General features: G+C 36.6%; 1 protein-coding gene across 7 annotated transcripts in view; it reads left to right on the top strand.

Moving 5' to 3' along the window:
* RAB3GAP1 (RAB3 GTPase activating protein catalytic subunit 1) overlaps positions 1 to 20,622 on the top strand; it is a 118,574-nt gene that overhangs the window by 5,657 nt on the left and 92,295 nt on the right. The window lies entirely within an intron of this gene.

The raw sequence follows: 20,622 nt of genomic DNA on the forward strand, positions 1-20,622 counted from the left end.
AGTAAGATTAAAGACAAAACAAGCTGGGTATAACTGGAGTGGGAAATGATTTGCGCTGCCAAAAAGAGAGCTAAACTGCATATTTGTGAGCTCTGATATATTCCTTAATTCTTTGATTTACACGTATTTACTGAGTATCAGCTGTGTGCCAGGTCTGAAGAAATAGTGAACAAGATAAAATCTCTGTAGCCATTAAACATAAATTCTCATGAGGGAGAGAAGTAATAAGCAAACAAATAAGATTCAATTTTGGGATGTAAGTTGTGTAATGTATTCAAAGTAGGTAGCATACTGCCAGGCATGTAGTAGGGGCTAAAGGAGTGTTAGCTCTCTCCAACAGTTTTCTTTCTATAAATAGTAGTAAATAAATGAGATCTAGAAAACACGCACAGATTTCAAGGTGAGCTGTAACTGTGATGAATGAGATTAAAGAAAGGGTAAAGGACAGGGATGATTCAGCGTATTAAAGTCGAGAGAATGCCTCAATGAGATTTTAATTTATGTGAAGGGCAGTGATTACCAGTTCTCTTCTTCCACTGAGGGGGAATTAAGAGAAATTATTTTTTAGAAGTCTTTATGAAAAATTTCAAACATATATAAAGTAAACAAAATAGTATAGTAAACCCCCATGTGCCTATTGCCCACTTTCAACTGTTGATATTTGCTATTTCTTATTTCCATAGTACTCCAACTCCCCACCCCCCACTAGATTTTTTTAATAGTTGGGGATTTTTTGGGATAAATTTACTTGTAATGCACAAAACTGCTTAATTTTGATGAATGTTTACATCAGCGTAACACTCTTAAGATATTGGACATTTCTGTCACCCTGGACAGATCCCTAGTGACCCTTTCCAGTTAATCCCTATGCTCCTCACCCATGCCCCCCATGCATGCTGTTCTTTTCTTTTCTCTTTTAAACCATAGATTACTTTTGCGTGCTCTAGAATTTCATATATATGGTATCATACAGTATATACTCTTTGTACCTGGCTTCTTTTACATAATATTTTTGACGTTATTCTAGGTTGTTGCATTTATCAGTACAGTTACGTGCTGCATAACTTTTCGGTCAGCAATGGTGGTCCCATAAGATTAGTACCATATAGGCTAGATGTGTAGTAGGCTATACCATCTAGATTTGTGTAAGTATACTCTGTAATGTTTGCACAATGACAAAATCACCTAACCATGCATTTCTCAGAATGTAGCCCCATCTTTAAGCCATGCGTGACTGTATTTCTTTTTATTGCTGTGTAAGTACTCTGTTGTATGAATATATCACAGTTTGTTTCCCCTGTTGACAGATATACTCGCTGTTGTGAATAAAGCAGAACATTCTTGTATGAAGCCTTTTGTAGACCTATGTTTTTATTTCTCTTGGGTAAATACCTAGAAGTGGAATTACTGAGTTATGGGATAGGTGTTTGCTTAACTTTATAAGAAACTGCTGAAGCTTTTTGTACCACTTTACCAACCTACTAGCAATGTTATGAGAGTTTGGGTGGCTCCACATTCTCACTAACAATTGGTGGTTTTCAGTCTTACAAATTTTAGTCATCCTAATGGGTATGTAGTTTGTGGAATTAATTTGTATTTCTCATTCTGGTTTTAATTTGTGTTTCCGTGATGATTATTGGTATTGACCACTTTTTTCATGTGCTTATTAGCCATTTGTATGTTTTTTGTTGTGAAATGTCTGTTCAAGTTTTGTGTCCATATTTTAAATTGAGTTGAGTTTTTATTGAGTTGTAGGAGTATGTTAGTTCTTTTGTATATTCTGAGTTGAAGTCTTTTCTCAGATAGTAGTTTGTTAGGTTGTGGAGGTATTCTTTTTATGTTTTCTCCTGGAAGCTTTATCATTTTAGCTTGTATTTAGGTCTATGAACCATCTGAAACTAACATTTGTATGTAGTGTGAGGAAGAGATCAAGGTTTATTTATTTATTTATTTTACATATGGATATACTAGACCCTTCTGTTGAATACACTTTTTTTTCCATTGAATTGCTTTGTCACCTTTGTCAGACAGTTGACCTAGGGGATCACCTTCTGGAATCTGTATTCTATTCCATTAATCTGTTTTACTATCCTGATGTCAGTACCACATTGTCTTGACTACTGTAGTTTAGGGTTTTCCAACCTTGGCACATTGAAATTTTGCATCAGATTGTTGTGGTGCTGTCTCATGCAGTATCTGTGACGTCTACTTACAAGATGCCAGTAGCACCCCAGTGGTGACCACCAGAAATGTATCTAGACATTGCCACTTATCACATTAGAGGCAAAATTGCCCCTATTTGAGAACCATTGAATAGCTTTATTATAATAAGTCCTGAAGTTAATGTAAATTCTTTAGCTTTTCTTGTTTTCCCAAGATTATTTTGTCTATTCTAGGTCCTTTATATTTCTGTTATGAATTTTGGCATAAGCTTATCAGTTTCTATAAAAATAATTATGTTGGCATTATGATTATGATTGTGTTGAATTTATAGATTACTTTGGAGAGAAGTGGCATTTTGACAATCTTGAAGCTTCCAATCATGAACATGGCGCCTCTTTCCATTTATTTAAATTGTCTTTAATTTTTCTCAGCAGTGTTTTATAGTTTTTGGTGGAGATCTTGCATATTTTTTGTTAAATGTATTACTAAGTATTTTAGTTGTAAATGGGATTTTCTTTTTTTTTATTTGGTGAAGATTGTCCCTGAGCTAACATCTCTTGCCAGTCTTCCTCTTTTTGCTTGAGGAAGATTGTCCCTGAGTTAACATCTCTCGCCAGTCTTCCTCTTTTTGCTTGAGGAAGATTGTCCCTGAGCTAACATCTTTACCAGTGTTCCTCTGTTTTGTATGTGGGATGCTGCCACAGCATGGCTTGATGAGTGGTGTGTAGGTCCAGACCTGGGATCCAAACCTATGAACCCCAGGCCACTGAAGTGGAGTGCACAAACTTAACCACTGTGCCACCAGGCCTTCCCCTGGGATTGTTTTTTAGTTTTATTTTCCCATTGTTTCTTGCTAGCACATAGACATACAATAGAATTTTGTATGTTGACTTTGGATCTTGAGACCTGGCTAAAGGTAAAGATTGATGATCTTTTTATTAATTCTTTTGCATTTTTTGCATTCATAATCATGTTGCCTGTCAATAGGGACAGTTTTACTTCTTTTCCAGTTTTTGTTCCTTTTATTTCTTACAGTTATTGACCTTCAGTAAAATGTTGAATAGAACCTTTAAGAGTATGCACACTTGCCTTCTTCACAGCGTTAGTGGGGAAATGTTCAGTGCTTTAACACTTTAAGGTGTCCTTTTTAAGACTGAAGAAATTCTTTTCATAGTTTGCTGAAAGTTTTATTTTTTTATCATGAATGTTTATTTAAATCTATTGAGATAATCATAGGGTTTTTCTTTTTTATTCTCTGAAAATGGTAAATTATGTTCATTTAAAAAAAATTTTTTATTGTGGTAAAGTATACGTAAGTTTGAACTTTTTATTTTTTTTTATTTTTTTAAAGATTTTATTTTTTCCTTTTTCTCCCCAAAGCCCCCTGGACATAGTTGTATATTCTTCGTTGTGGGTCCTTCTAGTTGTGGCATGTGGGACGCTGCCTCAGCGTGGTTTGATGAGCAGTGCCATGTCCGCGCCCAGGATTCGAACCAACGAAACACTGGGCTGCCTGCAGCAGAGCGCGTGAACTTAACCACTCTGCCACGGGGCCAGCCCCAAGTGTGACCATTTTTTTTTTTTTTTTTTTAAGATTTTATTTTTTCCTTTTTCTCCCCAAAGCCCCCCGACACATAGTTGTGTATTCTTCGTTGTGGGTTCTTCTAGTTGTGGCTTCTTCTAGTTGTGGCATGTGGGACGCTGCCTCAGCGTGGTCTGATGAGCAGTGCCATGTCCGCGCCCAGGACTCGAACCAACGAAACACTGGGCCGCCTGCTGCGGAGCGCGCGAACTTAACCACTCGGCCACGGGGCCAGCCCCCAAGTGTGACCATTTTAACATGTAAAAAATTTCTTTTTTTGAGGAAGATTAGGCCTGAGCTAACATCCACCACCAATCCTCCTCTTTTTTTGCTGAGGAATATTGGCCCTGAGCTATCATCCATGCCCATCTTCCTCTACTTTACATTTGGGACGCCTGCTACAGCATGGCTTGATAAGCGGTGCGTAGGTCCACACTGGGAATCTGAACCAGCAAACCCCGGGCCGCTGAAGCAGAATGCATGAACTTAACCACTATTGCGCTGGGCCAGCCCCTTTAATGTGTAAAATTAAATGACGTTAAGTACTTTCACATTGTTGAAGTGTTCATCAGCCCAAACTGAAACTCCATTCTCATTAAACAGTAGCTTCCTTTCCCCTCCAAACTCCTGGTAACCACTATTCTATTTCTGTTCTATGAATCGACCACTGCAGATAACTCATATAAGTGAGATCATAACAGTATTTGTCCTTTTGTGTCTGGCTTGTTTCACTTAACATAGTGTCTTCAGGGTTCATCCATGTTGTAGAATGTGTCAGGGTTCCATTCCTTTTTAAGACTGAATAATAGTCTCTTGTGTATGTATACCACATTTTGTTAATCCATTTATTTATCTGTTGATGGACACCTAGGTTGTTTCCACTTTTGAGCTATTGTGGATAATGCTGCTGCGAAGATGATTGTACAAATACCTGTTTGAGTCTCTGCTTTCAGTTCTTTGGAGTGTGTACCCAGAGTGGAATTACTGGATCATATGAAAATTCTATTTTGTATTTTTTGAAGAATTGCCATACTTTTGGCTTGCTACAAATTGTGTTTTTTTAATCTAAAAATATCTTTATTTAACTTGTTTTTGAAGGATAGTTTTACTGAAGAATTCTGGCTTGACAGTTACTATTTTTTCTAGTTCTCTAAAGATGTAGTTCCATTTTCTTTTACTTTCTATAGTTTCTGATGAGAAGTTAGGTGTTGTTCATATTTTTATTCTATTTTAATGTTTTTTTCTCTGGCTGCTTTCATTATTTTTTTTCTTTATCTTTCTATTTAAGCCGTCTAACTATGATGTGTATAAATGTGTTTTCTTTATATTTTTCCTGCTTAGGTTTGTTAATATTGAATATGTAAGTTCTTTGTTTTTCACCAAATTAGGAAAGTTTTGGCCATTATTCTTGAAATATTTTTCTGCTCCATTCTCTATTCCTTTTCTGTGACATCTTGATACTCTCTGAGGCTCTGCTGTCCTCAGTCTTCTTTTTCTCTCAGATAATTTCTCTTGATTTATCTTTGAGTTCATTTGCTTTTTCTTCTGCTGTCTCCAGTTTGATGTTAAGCCCACTTGATGTATTTTCCAATTCAGATATTGTACTTTTTAAGTCTAGAATTTGTTTGGTTCTTTTTATAATTTCCAATTCTCTGAAGTTCCTCATCTCTAAATTTGTTTTGAAAGTATTTTCCTTTAGTCCTTGAGCATATTTATTATAGCTAGTCTAAAGCCAATTGTAACACCTAGGCCTTCTTGGGGTTGGTTTCTGTTGACTATTCTTTTGAGTATAGGTCACATTTTCCTGTTTTTCTATTTGTTTTTGTTTTGTGTCTGTATCTAGTAGTTTCTTAATTTTATGCTTATATTTTGAATGAAATGTACAGACTAGATTCTGTGTGTTCCTCTGAAGAGTATTTTTGTTCTAGCAAGCAGTTCACTTGACTGGATTAAAACTCCATTCTCTTCTCAGTGGTTCCAGCAGCTGAAAGCTTTACTTTCATTCTCCTCCTTTGTCATGGTACCCTAGCCTCTCCACTGCACCTGCGTGGTTTAGCGGGTAGCCAAGATTGCGGGCAGAATTTATATGCAGATTTTGGGCCTTTCCCCTTATTGGCTTCTTTCTTTTCAGAATTTATGCTTCAACTTTAGAACTTCTCTGCCATCTCTGAACTTTATTTTCTGTCTTCTGAATCCAGTACAGCTCCGTCATTCTGCAGCCCTCAAGTTGTGCACTAATTAGAGTACCTTTAGATCAGCAATTCTCATGATGTGGTCTGAGGACCCAGTCCTTTTGCTCTCTGAGAGCCTTTCAAGTGTTGGCAATGCCCTGCCTTTTCCAACTACATCATGTATATAAGGCCAATTTTCTTCATATACTACAGTCAGAAAAATGGATTGCAAAGATTGAATGAAGGTGCAAATATAAGAATCCAGTTATGTTTTTTAAACTATACATTAAAGAGATTTACAAAATATAAAACAATGCCAGCCTCTCATTAGTATTTTTGTTTGTTCTGGAACATATTGTTAGAAATTTATTTAACATTTGGTAAGTTCATTATCATTTTCACTGAAATTAAAAATTTATAATTTTTTCCTTTTTAATTTCTAACGTGGAGTCCTCAGTAGTTTTCAAGAGTGTAAAGGAGTTGTGATGCAAAAAAGTTTAAGAACTGCTGCCTTAGACAAAAAGGTACAAACATGCAAATCCTTTCGGCCACAATTTCTTTTTTTCATAGATAAACTATTTTCTGCTTTCATTTGGTCAATCTTCAGAGCTTTGAAAAATTGTGTTCTTTTTTGTCCAGATCTTGTAAATTTTATCTAAGGATGGTTATTCTGACTAAGCTACTTTATCATACCAGATCCTGAAGTGCTGGGAAATGACTTTAAGAGAGGAGGAAATGGCTGTTACTGAGCAACAGCTATGGTACCATGCAGTATAATTGGGACTGTACCTGTTAACTTACTTAATCCCTAGACAGTTTCAATGATGAAATATTACCCCATTTTATGGATAAGAAATGAGGCTTTGGGTCTTTGCAGTAATTTACCCAAGGTCATACTGCCAGTAGTTAGTTTGAGCAGGATTATACCTAGATCATGCTCGCCTTCAAAACCTGTGTTGTTTCTATTTTACTCTGCTCTTTTTGGTTTTAGAGATTTAAGTAAATGTGAAATTACATACAGGAAGTACTAGCATAGGTTTACAAGGCAGATTTTGGAATTTTAGTGTCTTGGGCTTAATAAAATAGATAAAAATCTTGGTGGTATGAGTACAATCTTGCTTGAAGCAGGGAAATTAAAGAAATGCCCTTTTAAATTCTTTTTAATCTTGTAATTTTATGATTCTATGTAGCCAGCAAAAGTTAGTACTTATGAGATGTTAAGTTTAGGTATGGCATGATCTGATAATAGAACTGTTTAGTCAGTGACTGACTTACCTCACTGATAATTTTATGGAAGAAGAATCATTAACTTTAGAATAATAACAGAAGAATAAAGACTATAATAGTATTGAAATGAGTTCAGATTTTTCACACCCACTCAGTAGGCTGGAATGATATTTACTTCTGTACTTAAAGTTCATATGGCAAATATAAAATAACAACTTTGAATTATAGGTTTTCTCTTGTGTGAGAAACTTCCTAAACTAAGTTATAATAGCAGGTCAAACTTGGGACTGATATAAACAATTTAGATGCCTTTATTTGCATCTCTCAGAACATTTAAGTATTTGATAGATCATTAAGGTTGGGGAGTGGAGATTTTTTTAAAGCTAATGTGTTCAGAAACTAGACAGTTGATCAGTCAGTGATGACAATACAATGTTTCTGACATAAAGTAAATCAAAGTGAAAACAACACTGAGCTACCTGTAACATTTTTAGGAATAGGATTATTTAAGATAAGGTTGATGGTCTAGTTTTTTTCCTTCATTTTAATTTTTCCTTTAAATACAGTCATGCACTGTGGAAGGACATTTCAGTCATCAATGGACCACATATATGATGGTGGTCCCATAAAATTAGTACTGTATAGCCTACGTGTGTAGTAGGCCATACCATCTAGATTTGTGTAAATACACTCTATGATGTTTGTACAACAACGAAATTGCCTAGCGACCCATTTCTCAGAATGTATCCCAGTTGTGCAGTGATGCGTGACTGTAGTAACCACAGTGTCTCTAGCTTTTCTGGATGGTATACAAAAGGAAAAAGGTCAGTATTTTATCATATTTTCTACTTTTTCGAATTGGAAGCTTTTGGAGTTCTTTGTTGTTACAAAGTTTTTGTTGTAATGTAAAATGGCAGAAGATATCTTTAAGAGACAGCAAAGCATAGTGATGAAGAGTATGGGCCCTAAAATCATATTGCTTGTGTTGGAATTTTAGTTTTTTCGATTACTCCCCTTGTGGCAGTGGGCCATTGCAATTAGTGTTACCTACTCTTGTTGCCTGTCTTAAAAGTATTCACCAGAGGCTTTAAAATGTTATTTGCTTAAGTAGAGTAGAACATAAACAAATAGAAGTACTTAACACTTTTTTGCTATATAAATGATTCATTGTTTCCTTAGAGCTCCTAGAAGTTAAAAACTTTGCATCTACTGGGGAAAATAAAGTTTGAAAAAGCACAAATTTAATCTGAGATAGATGAGAAGTCTCAGATGTATTTAGTTTTATTATTTTCTAGTTCTTATTTTCTTTTGTATGCTTTTTTGTTTTTGTGAGGAAGATTTGCCCTGAGCTAACATCTGATTCAGTCTTCCTCTACTTTATATGTGGGATGCCGCCATAGCATGGCTGAAGAGTGGAGTAGGTCCACACCCGGGATCCAAACCTGCAAACCCGGGCTGCTGAAGCAGAGCATGTAGAACTTTAACCACTTGGCCATGGGGCTGGCCCCTTCTTTTGTATACTTTAAAATATTTTTTGCTTTCCATTTAGTTACAGCACAATATTCTTCTGTGTGATAAGTAAAATTTTCAATATAAATCATGAATTTCATTTTGAACTTTAATTTGGTTTAGGACACATGGCACTAAAACAAATAGAACTATATAAAAATAAAACAAACAAAAAGGACCTAACCAAAACCTTTTACTCTCTTATTTTAGTCACTACTTATTATAATAAAATCTCTCTACATTGTAATTCTAAAGAACAGACATAAATCTGCTATGTGAGCTATTCATACTCAATTTCATTAAATGATATCCTAACTTAAATGTCATGTATCAGATATCATAAATGTCTGTACCTTGGCTTCATATAGACCACATTTTGTTACAAATGGGACAGAAAATATTTTTAGCAAAAAGTAAATTAGCAAAGCCATAATCATTTATGGGAGATTTGGCAATTAAATCTCTATTGCTACAACTCTTAACCCTTTTTTATTTTTCCCCAGCATAAAGGGAGAGGGTGTGACCCAATACCATTAATAACAATAGTTAATTTGCTAATTCATTTATTACATACACATAGCACATTACCTGGTATGTGCTCAGTAAATGGTTGCTGACTGACTCACCAGAATACCTGATTAACTCCTTGAACTTATTGTGGTCCCTTTTCATAAGATGGGCAACATACACATCGTATTTCGTTGCTTGGGACTTTTATTGAAATCTGAATATGGTAGTGTTTTTAAAAGCATTTTACTAAAGGTAGCAAGTCTTTTTCTTTGGATGGTCTGGTACATTTTGAAGTAACTTACTATTTAGTTTTGTTAGTAACCCTTTTCTTTACATTTTGATTTTATTGTCTGATTTTTTTCCTCCCATGACTTAGTAATTTTTTTCCTTTTGTCTCCTTTGATTTTGATTCAGTAATTTGATTTTTTCCTTGCAATGAATTTTGTATATACTGCAATTGGCAAGTCTAATGGATGAGTCATTTTCTAAAAGTTCATTTGTGAAAATGGCTGGTGAGTATTTCAACTGTATTTTTCCATAGAGGGGAAATGTTTAAAGTATCTTTTCAGGATAGCACACAAAATCTTAAATTTTTCTCTCTCTTTCTGGAGCCATGTTATAAAAGTCTCTTTAACTACATCATTTTATTCGTTTATTGGTTTTATTCCTTTTTCATTCATACATTTGTACAGTTCCTAGTGTGGGTCAGAAATTCTTCCCCTACTTTTTTTTTTTCTTCCCCTACTTTTTATTTATCAAAACAACCTTCTCTCTGCCTTCCCTCATCTCCAGATTGTTAAATCCTTTACCTCTTTACTCCATAGTCATTTTTTTCATCCCTCAGCTATCAGTATTCTTTCTATTCTTACCTCCATGAAATGTACAGCCAACGACTTGAAGCTGTTGAGACTTTTAATCCCAAATTAGATTTCTGAACTCAGGTGTTTGACAATTATAATGGACCGACATCAGTATCATGGCAGAATGAGCGTGTCCAGGACTCTCTCCCCTCCAACATACAACAAAAAGGAGCAAGCATATTCCAACAAAAAATATCCTAATAGCACAGGAATCATCAGAGACCCACAGCAGCCAAACGACGGAGGGTGGAGAGGCTGGAGCCCCCCTCAGAGGAGCTGGAACAGAGTAAGAGAGAACTTTGCTCCCTCTCCTAAAGTCTGTGGTCGCTGCCACGGGAGGCTCCATGAGGGAAGGAGTGGGGGAGGGGTTTCACGTCCACAGGATCACCCAGGACTCACTAGCACCCTTGCAGCCTAGAGGGAAGCCCTCTAACAGGGCAAAAGCTTTCACGTGGGGTGACCTCATCAAGCCAAGACCCCAGGAGACCAGAATGCGAGAGCTGATCAGGAAACCCCAATCTGTGCACAAAAGAAAGTGCCCCCCCCAACCTCACTGTGCTGCACCATCTCCTCTGAAGACGGAGGGCTCAGGATACACAGCTCTCAACCCCCATCTAGTGGCAATAGGCTGTAACTGCAACCAAATATCGCAATGAGGAAAATCGTACTTCCAGCATCAGGCAGTTCATAAAAGCTCCAGACCAGAGGGAAAACAGTAATTATACAGAATTATGTTCTGAAGACTCAGAAGTAAGTAAACTAAACGACAATGAATTCAGAATAGCTATCATCAAAAAACTCAATGAGGTAAAAGAAAATATAGAGAAACAATTCAACGAGTTCTGGAGCTACTTCACAAAAGAGACTGCAACTATAAAGAAGAATCACTCAGAAATGCTAGAGATGAAAAATACAATGGAAGAAATAAAACAAAATACGGATTCCCTGAAGGCCCGTATGGACACCATAGAGCAGCAAATCAGCTTAATCAAAGATAGACGTGTTGAATGTCTCCAGACAGAGGAGGAGAGAGAACTAAGACTAAAAAGAAATGAAGAAAATCTCCGAGAAATAGCCAACTCAATGAGGAAATGCAACATAAGAATTATAGGTATGCAAGAAGGTGAAGAGAAGGAGAATGGAGCAGAAAGCGTGCTCAAAGAAATAATAGCAGAGAACTTCCCAAATCTAGGGGATGAGAGAGAAATGTGTGTGGAGAAAGCTTTCAGATCTCCTAAATTTGTCAATGTAAAAAGACATACTGCAAGGCATATATAGTAGTAAAACTGGCAAAAATGAATGACAAAGAAAGAATACTCAGGGCAGCAAGGCAAAAGAAAATAACCCACAACGGAACCCCTATCAGACTTTCAGCGGATTTCTCTGCAGAAACCTTACAAGTTAGGAGAGATTTCAATGACGTATTCAAAACTTTAAAAGATAAGAATTTCAGCCAGGAATACTCTATCCAGCAAAAATATCCTTCAGATATGAGGGAGAAATTAAATCTTTCCAAGAGAAACAAAAGCTAAGGGACTTTGTAGGCATGAGACCCCCCCCCCACCCCCACACACAAGAAATCCTCAAGTAGGCCCTCATACCCGAAAAAAGAAAAAAAAGGGAGAAAGAGGTCACAAAACACAGAGTAAGGAGACAAATAGAATCAGAACAGGATAGCAAATATTCAACTGTAGCATTAGGTTAAAGGGAAGGAAAACACCAAAAACAAAGACAGCCGTGTCACTTCAACCACAAACTCACAACACAAGTTGGAATAAGATATGAAAATAATATCTTAGGAGGGGAGGAGGAAAGTCACTGAATCAGTTCAGACTAAGCAAATAAGAGGCCATCAGAAAATGGACTATGTTATGCACCAGATTCTGAATACAAACTTCAGGGTAGCCACTAAACTAAAAAGCAGAACAGAGACACAAAAAAATAAACAAGGAAAAAACTAAGAAACACAGCATAAGGAACTGCAGAAGTCAATGTGTAGACCAAAACACACAGGATGAGAAACAAAGGAAATGCTGGAAAACGAGTGACAGAATGACAGCATTAAGCCCCCATACATCAATAATCACCTTCAATGTAAATGGATTCAACTGTCCAATAAAAAGATGTAGAGTGGCAAGATGGATTAAAGAATAAGATCCAAGAATTTGTTGCCTCCAGGAAACACACCTCAGCTCCAATGACAAATACAGGTTCAGAGTGAAGGGGTGAAGACGATACTCCAAGCTAACGGCAAACAAAAGAAAGCAGGTGTCGCAATACTTGTATCAGACAAAGTAGATTTCAAGATAAGGCAGGTAAAGAGAGACAAAGAGGAGCAGTATATAATGATCAAAGGGATACTCCATCAAGAAGAAATAATGCTTATAAATATCTAAGCACCCAAACAGGAGCACCAAAGTTCATAAAGCAACTATTAACAAACCTAAAAGAAGATATCAAAAATAACACAATAATAGGGGACCTCAACACCCCCGTCACATCATTGGACAGATCATCCAGACAGAAAATCAACAAGGAAACAGTAGAATTAAACGAAAAGCTAAAACAGTTGGACTTTTTAGACATATCTAGAACACTCCATCCAAAAACAGCAGAATACACATTCTTCTCAAGTGCACACGGAACATTCTCAAGGATAGACCATATGTTGGGAAAGAAGGCAAGCCTCTATAAACTAAAAAAAAAATTGAAATAATAACAAGCATCTTTTCCCATCATAATGCTATAAAGCTAGCAATTAATCACAAGAAAAAAGCTGAGAAAGGGACAAAGATGTAGAGACTAAACAATGGGCTATTGAGCAAGAAATAGATCATTGAGGAAATGAAAGAAGACATCAAAAAATATTTGGAGACAAATGAAAATGACATGCCATACCAAATCATATGGGATACAGCAAAAGCTATATGAAGAGGGCAATTCATCCCAATACAGGCACGCCTCAACAAACAAGAAAAACCCCAAATAAGCAATCTCAAATTATACCTAACTGAATTAGAGAAAGAAGAGGAAACAAAGCCCAAAGTCAGCAGAAGGAGAGAAATGCTAAAAATCAGGGCAGAAATAAATGCTATTGAAGCAAAAAAGGCCATAGAAAGGATCAATGAATCAAAGAGCTAGTTCTTTGAGAAGATTAAATAAAATTGACAAACCCCTAGCCAGACTTACAAGGAAAAAAAGAGAGAAAGCTCAAATAAAAAAAAAATCAGAAATGAAAGAGGAGAAATAACAACAGACTCCACAGAAATACAACAGATTATAAGAGAATACTATGAAAAACTATATGCCAACAAAATGGATAACCTAGAGGAAGTGGATAAATTCTTAGACTCTTACAATCTCCCAAAGCTAAGTCAAGAAGAAACAGACAATCTGAACAGACCAATCACAAGGAAAGAGATTGAAACAACAATCAAAAACATCCCAAAGAATAAAACCCCAGGACCAGATGGCTTTCCTGGGGAATTCTACACAACTTTCAGAGAGGATTTAATAACTGTACTTTTCAAGCTATTCCAAAAAATTAGAGAGGATGGAACACTCCCTAACACATTCTGCAAGGCCAACATCGCTCTGATACCAAAGCCTGACAAGGACAGCATGAAGAAGGAGAACTACAGGCCAATATCACTGATGAACATAGATGCAAAAGTTCTCAGCAAAATTTTGGCAACCCAAATTCAGCAATACACCAAAAAGATCATACGTTATGATCAAGTGGCATTCATACCAGGGACACAGGGATGGTTCAGCATCCACAAATCAATCAACATGATACACCACATCAACAAACTGAGGAATAAAAACCACGTGATCATCTCAATAGATGCAGAGAAAGCATTTGACAAGATCCAACAGCCATTTATGATAAAAACTCTGAACAAAATGGGGATAGAAGGAAATTACCTCAACATAATAAAGGCTATATATGGTAAACCCACAGCCAACATCATACTCAATGGGCAAAAACTGAGTGCTAACCCCTGAGAACAGGAACAAGACAAGGATGCCCTCTATCACCACTCTTATTCAACATAGTATTGGAGGTTTTGGCCAGAGCAATTAGGCAAGAGAAAGGAATAAAAGGAATCCAAATAGGGAGGGAAGAAGTGAAACTCTCACTCTTTGCAGATGACATGATCTTATATATAGAAAACCCCAAAGAATCCATTGGAAAACTTTTAGAAGTAATCAACAACTACAGCAAAGTTGCAGGGTATAAAATAAACTTAGATAAATCAGTAGTATGTCTATACTCTAATAACGAGCTAACAGAAAAAAAACTCAAGAACACAATACCATTCACAATTGCAACAAAAACAATAAAATACCTTGGGGTAAATTTAAGGAAGTGAAAGACCTATACAACGAAAACTACAAGACTTTCCTGAAAGAAATTGATGACATAAAGAGATGGAAAGACATTCCATGGACATGGATTGGAAGAATAAACATAGTTAAAATGTCCATACTACCTAAAGCAATCTACAGATTCAATGCTATCCCAATCAGAATCCCAATGACATATTCTTTACAGAAATAGAGCAAAGAATCCTAAAATTCATATAGGGCAACAAAAGACCCCAAATTGCTAAAGCAATCCTGAGAAACAAGAACAAAGCTGGAGGCATCACAATCCCTGACTTCAGAACATAGTACAAAGCTACAGTAATCAAAACAGCATGGTACTGGTACAAAAACAGGTGCACAGATCAATGGAACCCAATTGAAAGCCCAGAAATAAAACCACACATCTATGGACAGGTAATCTTCAACAAGGGATCTGAGGGCATACAATGGAGAAAAGAATGTCTTTTCAACAAATGGTGCTGGGAAAACTGGAAGGCCACATGTAAAAGAATGAAAATTGACCATTCTTTTTCACCATTCACAAAAATAAACTCAAAATGGATCAAAGACCTAAAGGTAAGACCTGAAACCGTAAGGCTTCTAGAAGAAAATATAGGCAATACTCTTTGATATCAGTATTAAAAGGTTCTTTTCGGACACCATGTCTTCTCAGACAAGGGAAACAGAAGAAAAAATAAACAAATGGGACTTGATCAGACTAAAGAGCTTCTTCAAGACAAGGGAAAACAGGATTGAAACAAAAAAAAAACCCCACTAATTGGGAAAAATATTTGCAAGTAATATATCTGATGAAGGGTTAATCTCCATAATATGGAAAGAACTCACACAATTCAACAACAAAAAATCAAGCAACTGGATCAAAAAATGGGCAGAAGACATGAACATACATTTCTCCAAAGAAGATATACGGATAGCCAATAGGCACATGAACAGATGTTCATCATCACTGATCATCAGGGAAATGCAAATCAAAACTACACTAAGATATCACCTTACACCCATTAGAATGTCAAAAATAACCAAAACAATAAGTAAGGAATGTTGGAGAGGTTGTGGAGGAAAAGGAACCCTCATACACTGCTGGTCGGAATGCAGACTGGTACAGCCACTATGGAAAACAGTATGGAGATTTCTCAAAAAATTAAAAATAGAAATACCATATGACCCAGCCACCCCACTACTGGGTATCTATCCAAAAAACTTGAAGTCAGCAATTCTAAAAGTCCCATGCACACCTATGTTCATTGCAGCATTATTTACAATAGCCAAGAAGTGGAAGCAACCTAGGTGCCTATCAACTGATGATTGGATAAAGAAGATATGGTACATATATACAATGGAATACTACTCAGCCATAAAAAAGAATAAAATCGTCCCATTCACAACAACATGGATGGACCTTGAGGGAATTATGTTAAGTGAAATAAGCTAAATAGAGAAAGACAGTCTCTGTATGACTCCACTCACGTGTGGAAGTTAAATATGTAGACAAAGAGAGCAGATTAGTGGCTACCAAGGGAAAGTGGGGTTGGGGGATGGGCACCAAGGGTGCACCTACGACACGACTGACAAACAATAATGTACAACTAAAATTTCACAAGGTTGTAAACTATCATAAACTCAATAAAAATTAAAAATTATAATGGAAGTTAGGTTTTATTATGTTATTAGAATTAAACCAGTTTGAAGGATAAATAGCTCGTTATAGACAGAGGGCCTTCACCACCATATTTAATGGGAGTTCTTAACCCAGAATCTTGGGGGGGGTCTCTAAATTGTATAGATGCTCAATTTTTTTTTGAAGAAGAAGATTAGCCCTGAGCTAACATCTGCCACCATTCCTCCTCTTTTTGCTGAGGAAGACGCCCTGAGCTAACTAACATCTGTGCCCATCTTCCTCCACTTTATACATGGGACACCTGCCACAGCATGGCTTGCCAAGTGGTACCATGTCCGCACCTAGAATCCGAACCGGCGAACCCCAGGCCGCCGAAATGGAACGTGAGAACTTCACTGCTGCGCCACTGGGCCAGCCCCTCTAAATTGTATAGCTGCTCAATTTTTAATGTGAATATGCATAAGGTTCATAGCTTTCATCGGATACTTTCAAGGAGCCTGTGACTCAGAAAAGGGTAAATAAAAGCTACTATTTCAAATTTTATTTTGTGTACCTTTATTTATTATTTTAAAAATTAATGTATTTTGTTTCAGTGGAATACATATCCAGAGGCTTACTTGAATGTGAACTTTTGGGACACTTTGTATGATGGAGGCAGCAGGTCTGTGTGGAAGCCATAGCTTACTCTCACAGGGCTAATAATTTTTAAGTCAGTGAAATTTGTCCTTAATGTCCTTCTGCCTCCTTAGTTTTTTACCACTTCCTGGTATCCTAGCCCTTGAGACTCAGAGCCTCGTTTTGCCAGCTAGCCCTACCCTTAAATGTTGAATGCTCCAAAATTACTACTTTCTTTTGTTTCCTGTTTCTACCCCCACTTCCAAAATAGAATGCTAATCTCACTTGGTTAAGTAGAAAGCAGTTTTATTAATTTATTTAAAAAGATTTGAATGAATGATAATCACTTGACCTTTAAAAAGTATTTTGGTTTCGTATTTTACTAAAATGCTAAAGGAAAAACAAAAATGAAATCGAAATTATTACCCTTCCAAGCAGAGTTTCTTATTCTAACAATGACTAAAGTGATTGACAGAAACTACTTTTAGACTCTTAGCCTGAATTCCTTTCCACCATTTAGTCTTCAAGTTTTTTTTTTTTTTTTTTACGGCTTTTGAAGATGACTTTATTCTTATCCCATTATTTTTTTTTTTTTGGTTGGTTGAATGCTATTTTTTTTTATTAATGTTATGATAGATTACAACCTTGTGAGATTTCAGTTGTACATTATTGTTAGTCATGTTGTGGGTACACCACTTCCCCCTTTGTGCCCTCCCCCCACCCCCCCTTTTCCCTGGTAACCACTGATCAGATCTCCTTGTCAATATATTAACTTCCACCTATGAGTGGAGTCATATAGAGTTCGTCTTTCTCTGACTGGCTTATTTCGCTTAAAATAATACCCTCGAGGTCCATCCACGTTGCTGCGAATGGGCCTATTTTGTCTTTTTTTATGGCTGAGTAGTATTCCATTGTGTATATACACCATATCTTCTTTATCCAATCATCAGTTTCTGGGCATGTAGGTTGATTCCACGTCTTGGCTATTGTAAATAATGCTGCGATGAACATAGGGGTGCAAGGGACTCTTGGGATTTCTGATTTCAGGTTCTTAGGATAGATACCCAGTAATGGGATGGGTGGGTCATAGGGTATTTCTATTTTTAACTTTCTGAGAAATCTCCATACTGTTTTCCATAGTGGCTGTACCAGTTTGCATTCCCACCAACAGTGTATGAGGGTTCCTTTTTCTCCCAACCTCTCCAACATTTGTCATTCTTGGTTTTGGATGTTTTTGTCAATCTAACGGGTGTAAGGTGATATCTTAGTGTAGTTTTGATTTGCATTTCCCTGATGATTAGCGATGATGAACATCTTTTCATGTGTCTATTGGCCATATTCATATCTTCTTTTGAGAAATGTCTGTTCATGTCCTCTGCCCATTTTTTGATCGGGTTGTTTGTTTTTTTGTTGTTCAGCTGTGTGAGTTCTTTGTATATTATGGAGATTAACCCTTTGTCAGATAAGTGGCTTGTAAATATTTTTTCCCAATTAGTGAGCTGTTTTTTTGTTTCAATCCTGTTTTCCCTTGCCTTAAAGAAGCTCTTTAGTCTGATGAAGTCCCATTTGTTTGTTCTTTCTATTGTTTCCCTCAACTGAGGAGTTATAGTGTCTGAAAACATTCTTTTGAAACTGATGTCAAAGAGTGTACTGCCTGTATTCTCTTCCAGAAGACTTATTGTTTCAGGCCTAATCTTTAGGTCTTTGATCCATTTTGAGTTTATTTTGGTGTGTGGTGAAAAAGAATGGTCAATTTTCAATCTTTTGCATGTGGCTGTCCAGTTTTCCCAGCACCATTTGTTGAAGAGACTTTCTTTTCTCCATTTAGGCCCTCTGCTCATTTGTTGAAGATTAGCTGTCCATAGATGTGTGGTTTTATCTCTGGGCTTTCAATTCTGTTCCATTGATCTGTGGACCTGTTTTTGTACCAGTACCATGCTGTTTTGATCACTGTAGCTTTGTAGTATGTTTTGAAATCGGGGATTGTGATTCTGCTGGCTTTGATTTTCTTGCTCAGGATTGCTTTAACAATTCGCGGTCTTTTGTTGCCCCATATGAATTTTAGGATTGTTTGTTCAATTTCTGTGAAGAATGTTCTTGGGATTCTGATTGGGATAGCATTGAATCTGTATATTGCTTTAGGTAGTATGGACATTTTAACTATGTTTATTCTTCCAATCCATGTGCATGGAATGTCTTTCCATCTCTTTATGTCGTCGTCAATTTCTTTCAAGAAAGTCTTGTAGTTTTCATTGTATAGATCCTTCACTTCCTTGGTTAAGTTTATCCCAAGGTATTTTATTCTTTTCATTGGGATTGTGAATGGGATTGAGTTCTTGAGTTCTTTTTCTGTTAGTTCATTGTTAGTGTATAGAAATGCTACTGATTTATGTATGTTGATTTTATACCCTGCTACTTTGCTGTAGTTGTTGATTATTTCTAATAGTTTTTCTATGGATTCTTTGGGGTTTTCTATATATAGGATCATGTCGTCTGCAAACAGCGAGAGTTTTACTTCTTCATTACCTATTTGGATTCCTTTTATTTCTTTTTCCTGCCGAATTGCTCTGGCCAACACCTCCAGTACTATGTTGAATAGGAGTGGTGAAAGTGGGCACCCTTGTTTTGTTCCTGTCCTCAGAGGGATGGCTTTCAGTTTTTGTCCATTGAGTATGATGTTGGCTGTGGGTCTGTCATATATGGCCTTTATTATGTTGAGGTACTTTCCTTCTATACCCATTTTATTGAGGGTTTTTATCATAAATGGGTGTTGGATCTTGTCGAGTGCTTTCTCTGCATCTATTGAGATGATCATGTGGTTTTTGTTTTTCATTTTGTTGATGTAGTGTATCACGTTGATTGACTTGCGGATGTTGAACCATCCCTGTGTCCCTGGTATAAATCCCACTTGATCCTGGTGTATAATCTTTTTGATGTATTGCTGTATTCGGTTTGCCAGAATTTTGTTGAGGATTTTTGCATCTATGTTCATCAGCGATATCGGCCTGTAGTTCTCCTGCTTTGTGTTGTCCTTGTCAGGTTTGGGGATCAGAGTGATGTTGGCTTCATAGAATGTGTTAGGGAGTTCTCCATCTTTCTCAATTTTCTGGAACAGTTTGAGGAGAATAGGTATTAAGTCTTCTTTGAATGTTTGGTAGAATTCTCCAGAGAAGCCGTCTGGTCCTGGACTCTTATTTTTGGGGAGGTTTTTGATTACCGTTTCTATTTCCTTACTTGTGATTGGCCTATTCAGATTCTCCATTTCTTCCTGATTCAGTTTGGGGAGGTTGTAGGAGTCTAGGAAGTTGTCCATTTCTTCCAGGTTGTTCAATTTGTTGGCATATAGTTTTTCATAGTATTCTCTTATGATCCCTTGTGTTTCATTGGTATCTGTTGTGATTTCTTCTCTCTCATTCCTAATTTTATTAATTTGCGATTTCTCTCTTCTTTTCTTGGTGAGTCTGGCTAAAGGTTTGTCGATTTTGTTAATCTTTTCGAAGAACCAACTCTTTGTTTCATTGATCCTTTCTATTGTCTTTTTTGTTTCAATATCGTTTATTTCTGCTCTTATTTTTATTATTTCCCTCCTTCTACTGACTCTGGGCTTTGTTTGTTCTTCTTTTTCTAGTTCTGTTAGGTGTCATTTGAGGTTGCTTATGTGAGCTTTTTCTTGTTTAGTGAGGTGAGCCTGTATTGCGATGAATTTCCCTCTTAGGACTGCTTTTGCTTCATCCCAGATGATTTGGTATGTCGTGTTCTCATTTTCATTTGTCTCCAGATAATATTTGATTTCTTCTTTAATTTCTTCAATGATCCATTGTTTGTTCAGAAGTGTGTTGTTTAGTCTCCACATTTTTGCACCTTTCTCTGCTTTTTTCTTGTAGTTGATTTCTAGTTTCATAGCATTATGATCAGAAAAGATGCTTGATATTATTTCAACTCTCTTGTATTTATTGATGTTTGCTTTGGTTCCCA

This window comes from Equus asinus, chromosome 4 (genome assembly GCF_041296235.1).
Source record: "Equus asinus isolate D_3611 breed Donkey chromosome 4, EquAss-T2T_v2, whole genome shotgun sequence".
NCBI lineage: Eukaryota > Metazoa > Chordata > Mammalia > Perissodactyla > Equidae > Equus > Equus asinus.